The sequence below is a fragment of the Humulus lupulus genome, chromosome 8 (genome assembly GCF_963169125.1).
Source record: "Humulus lupulus chromosome 8, drHumLupu1.1, whole genome shotgun sequence".
Taxonomy (NCBI): domain Eukaryota; kingdom Viridiplantae; phylum Streptophyta; class Magnoliopsida; order Rosales; family Cannabaceae; genus Humulus; species Humulus lupulus.
In genome coordinates this window covers 117,973,982-117,979,652 of record NC_084800.1, presented here as the reverse complement: position 1 = coordinate 117,979,652, position 5,671 = coordinate 117,973,982, and the positions used below count along the sequence as shown (strand labels likewise).

Genomic DNA, 5,671 nt, shown 5'->3' with positions numbered 1-5,671 from the left:
CATTGGTCGCTCACCTATGTTGGGGTTACTTGCAGCGGCCATTGATGATCCAATAGGCTCTCTGACTAAATAGGCTCACATCTTGTTTAATTGCTCTCAATGAAAGCAACAAACTGTTGACGTCGTTTTTCGTCAACTTAAAGAAGAAGAGTAATTTAAACAAAATTTACTAGAGGAAATAAATAATAAGACACAATTTTTTACGTGGTTCAGCAGTTAAAATCTGCCTAGTCCACGAGTCTGTATTATTAACTTCTTGGAATTCTCTTATAGCTTTCTGGAGGCAATTGTACATAGTTTATTCCAATATCAATGTCTCGATCCCTACAAATGAATCATCCCACTCTATTTATAGAGGGGTTTTCTGAATCTCTTCCCACGGATTTTGGGAAGTTATTTTACAAATCAAATAAATAAAATTCTATTAAATGCATACAGTTATCACGTATGCGATAATATCCCATAATATGTGGGATTTAATAACAAATTACATCAGATCCCTTAAGCATAGGGAATTTATAACAATAAATACGTTCACACACAACTGACGAGCATGGACGCTAGGTTCACGTGCCTTCGAGATCGTTTACCTATAGCGAGCTCGTCTCCCTGGTTCGCCTATGCTCCCAACAAGCAATTATTGACGAAACCATCTTCTTCGAGCTTACACCTCTCGAGCTCAAACCATCTTGTCTGAGGGCATGAAATGAATCAAGAAGTTTATACAAGTGTTGAACCATTGCTACTGTGAGTTACGAGCCTAACTTATAACCTCGAAGCACCTCCGAGACTACGTAATTTCCGAGCTCACCAATCCGAGGTTGCCACTTGCTGCCTTGGCGAGACTATCCCTGACTTGCGGGTTTCATGACGATCGTGCTAATCTCGAGCATACGCCTTACGAGCCTGAGTTTCGAGATCAACGTTCCCATTCTCGAAATCTGAGTGTAACAACGTTAATATGTTTAAGATAATCAAGAAAATTAAGACTTATATTGTTAATTTATTTTTGTTATAAGAATTAGAAAAAAGTATTATCAATCTGAAAATAATAATTATAATAATTGATATTTGAGATAGTTTTAAATAATGCTATTATAGCATTAAAAAATAGAAAAAAAATACATCTTTATATAAAAATTCTTTAAATACATATGATAATATGTTAGGCGAAACACAACTATATTTTACTAGTTATTATATTTATTCGTTTAAGTATATTCGTTATCCGTATATCTCTTCTATATAATAAGTGTATAGATAACGGAAATTATTGGTTTTAACGGTTTTTTATTTTTTTTAATGTTAACTTTAACAGAATATTCCTATATTTAACAAAATATTCTTATATTTAACGGTAGTTTGTAATCCCTTAAACTTAAATAAAATAAAATAAATAATTAAAAAAATTAAAATATGATATTTTTGAGATATTTTACAATGATAATTATTTAAAAATAATAAATAATTAAACAAATTAAAATTTGATATTTTTGAGATATTTTACCATGATAATTAATTTAAAATAATAAATAATTAAACAAATTAAAATATGATATTTTGATATGTTTTACAATGATAATTATTTAAAAATAATAAAATCACACGTTTTATAACTTAAATAAAATTTAATTAAACTTAAACTCACTTATTAGAATAATCATATTAAACATATAATATAATCTACTGTGAATTAGCAACAAATATCTTTTTTAAAAAAAAACTAGCAAGAAACTTAAATTTAAAATTTACATATAATATTTAATATTACATTAAACATATAATATATAATCTTTTGTTGTTATTCACAAATTCAAAAACTAGAACAAACATAAATTTAAACTTAAACAAAAATAAATAAATTATTTAATTAAAATATAATATTTATTTAAAATTTATATGACATTAATATAAATTTAATAAAAATAATTAATAAATTCTATAAATAAAACTAAGCTAACGTGCATATTGTACATTATTTGTATCTAATATATATATATAACTATATTAACGTCTTATAAATAAATTATCAATATACACCTGACAAAAAAAAACCTTATTATTTGGATATTTTAATCTGTTTATTAGATTAATTTGAGATATCCTTATGGCAATAATTATTCAACTATATTATGAACCTTTTATAGTTATCCTTTTGAAGAGGGTAACATTTAAAGTCACGTTTTATGGTTATCCTTTTGGCAATAATTATTCAACTATCAAATGAATCACACTTATCATTATACTAAACTTAAAATATTTGTTATTAGAATAATTAAAAATTTAAAAGTAGGATGATATTTACACCCCAATAATTTATATAAGCATCTCAACAATTAAATTATTATTTTGTATTTGTTTCTAACATTTTTCTCAATTTTTAAAAAATATTTTTTAGTTTTTAATTTTTTATGTATTAATTTTAATTATTTTATTTTATCTTATTTTTATAATTTTTTTAGAACTTTTACTTTAATTCATATATTTTTTTTGTTTTAATTTTTATGTCTAAATATTCAAAATATATTTTATTTATATGCATTTTTTTCTTGAAGAGATTTATATGTAATTTTTAGAATATGAAAAAGAAGAAAAAAAATTAAAAAATAGCATAAGTTAATAAAAAATATATATTGTAATAAATTCTAATAAAAATAGGAGATCTAAAGCAAAATTTGGATGCTAATATAATTTCTTATTTAAAATAACATATTACAACTAATATCCTTTTTATTTTGAAAATAATACAACTAATATCGTTAAATTAAAACCATTAAAAAAAAAGTTGTATTTTGTAACTTAATTTATAAAAATTGCTCCTGAGACTGCGTGCGTATAAAAAATTGTCTGAGCCCGGGTTCGAACCGGGGACCTCTAGTGTGTGAGACTAGCGTGATAACCAACTACACCACCCAGACAAGATATTAGGTTGGCAATGTAATCTTATGATATTGTCAACCCTTAACCTTATCGTCAAATTGGCTTTTAGAAAAAGTGTCTCAAAAGGGTTTGTTGTAGTTTAGGAAAGCAAGAAGAAATAATTAAGAATAGGCAGTATTTAGGGCATTCCACGTGTTTTAAAGTGTGTTTCTCAAAATTGTGACTTTAGTTCCTACAGTGTGCTTTGGTTTTGATACCTCTCCAAGTTTGCCTTTTTGTTTGTCATCCAGTAATATTTATATGAATTTCGGTACCATTTATTTTAAAATTGCTGGAAATAAATATGTGACTAGTATAAACAAATCTAGCATTGTTAAACAACTACTTTGTTTATGATATTATTAGATGGCATAATGAGATGATGCTATTTTTTTTAAAATAAATAGATGGTCTTATTGGATACTCTATTAAATTATGTGACAAATTCGTTGGGTCAGATATACTCAATTCGATCTAAAGTCAAGTGTCAATAACACAAATATATATTAGAAAATGAATTAATATTTATTTTCTATTTTTGTTTATATATTTAATCTAGAGGAAAACAATATAATGTCAATTTGGATATTTTATATTTTGTGTAGAAAAAGAGTTGGTTGAGTTTAAAAGAGTGAGTGCTCCAAAAGAGAGTGTCTCACTTATATCATTCTCCTAACTTCTATTGTCATATTTTGAGATTCTTTGACACATTTATTCAATGTGAAAACAACAATAATGGAGATGTGTTGTTTTTAACCCCTCTATTAGTTTTGGTATATTTTGAAATTCAAATGCAAGTATTGTTTGGTCAGCTTGTTTATATGAAATCATTATATAATTGTTTGACGCTTATATGGAATTTATAAAAAAATATGCTCTATAGCTTGGTCTCAAGATCTATTTAAAAATCAACATTGATCACTCATTTCATGCATTAAGTATCATTGGAAACGAAGTATTAGGTAAACTAACTTAAGCTAGTTATGATTGTCATACTATATGTTTTAGGGATTGTTTGGTATGTAGAAATTTGGAGACCAGAATGAGAATTTAAATATTTTCCCATATTTGGTACTGGGTTTAAATTTTTCCAACCTGAAAAACTGAACTCTAGAATGTTGACGTTGTTTTTCGTCAACTTGAGAACATAAGAGCATTGATTCAAGAATAGAGATATAATCAAATAAATAACACCATATTTTATAGTGGTTCGGCCCCAAAAAAATGACCTACGTCCACTTAGTCACTTTTTTAATATTTAAGCTTGAAAAACCATAGTTTCCGGCGAACTTGCATCGCCGGTTGTTCCATAGTCCTCCTTCACTTTACATTACATAAGGATTGTGTATACAAGAACGATCATTCGACATTATCCATTCCCCCTTCATTTCTATCCCATCTCCTCTTATTTATAGTGAGGAGTTTAGGGTTATAATTAGATCAGGAGCTTAAGCTATTGGGCTTGGCTCGCAAATAATACAGTACAACAGAAATACAATTATATTTTGATAAATGACAAATCTGTACTCCTTTGCTAACTCTGTTAGCGTGGATGTTGTATGTTGAACGAACATGATCCTCCTATTAGCGTGTAATGGTTTGCCTTGTGCAAACAAAAGTGAAATAACTTGCCTTGTGCGAATAGAGGTTGAGAAATGTAGCTACGCAACCAAATCCCTTCTATTAGCGCTTGGTAGTCTGCTTTGTACTTTGCGAGAACAGGAACTACTTTGTACTTTGTGAGAACAGGAACTACTTTGCACTTCGTGAGAACATGAACTACTTTGCACTTCGTGAGAACAGGAACCATTTTACACTATGTGAGAACATAAACCATTTTGCACAGTGTGAGAACAGGAACCATTTTGCACTGTGTGAGAACAGGAATGCAAAATGTTCCATTCATAATTGCTATTTTTTAAATGTCATAAATGTCCAAAAAAATGGGTATAACATTTGTCCCCCAAGTTAGTTTTCATGCTTTGCGCAATTCTGACTTAGTTACACGAACAATTTCCCCATTCATTTTTGGTTATACACTTACATGACATTTAAATAAAATATTCACGATCACTTCTCTAATCATTCCAAAGGCATTTTATTTGACAACAACTTGTTGGGCTTGTATTATGTTGCACTCCTCAAATGGGTTATAGGCCAAATATTTTGGAAGAATTTTAGGCCCAAACTTTGCAAACCCTAAGCTCAAAGACTTATTGTTCTCTTAGAGAGTGAACCAAGGATGCAAGAACCAGCTGCTGCCGACCCCATGCCCAAAGGACAACAACGCAGCTGAAGCACTTCCTTCTGCTAGCCGGAGTAACGTCGACGTCGCCAGTGGGGGAAGAAGTGTTGCTGGAGTGGGAGGAATGCTACCAACCCCTTCTCTTCCTTCATGCCTCTGTGTATTTTACTATCTCAACTTGTCGGAATAAAACTTTCCATAGTCTCTCAGAATTTTGCTTGACTTGATTGGCTTACAAAATTACAGCTTGGGGTGGTAACTTTGGGGCTCATCTTGTTCTTCTAACAAACCAGGTATACCAAATATATTTATTTGTCAACTTGAATCCTTGCTGAAAAAATCCTGAGTTGAAATGGGTCTTGTTTTCCTTGTATTGACATATATGAACAATCCATTAGTTCATTCTCTTCGCACAATGTATATAGCTTGTATCAAATAAGGACAAGCAAACTTTCTCTTGAAAAGGAGGCTTGAGTGAACACAATTTTCAGAGTTGATTCTCTTCCC

At 29.3% G+C, this 5,671-nt stretch overlaps 1 non-coding gene across 1 annotated transcript; it reads right to left on the bottom strand.

The window, feature by feature from the left end:
* Positions 1 to 2,844: 2,844 nt before the first annotated feature.
* On the bottom strand, positions 2,845 to 2,918 carry TRNAV-CAC (transfer RNA valine (anticodon CAC)). Its single transcript has one exon. It is a non-coding gene; the product is annotated as a tRNA-Val (tRNA).
* Positions 2,919 to 5,671: the final 2,753 nt, after the last annotated feature.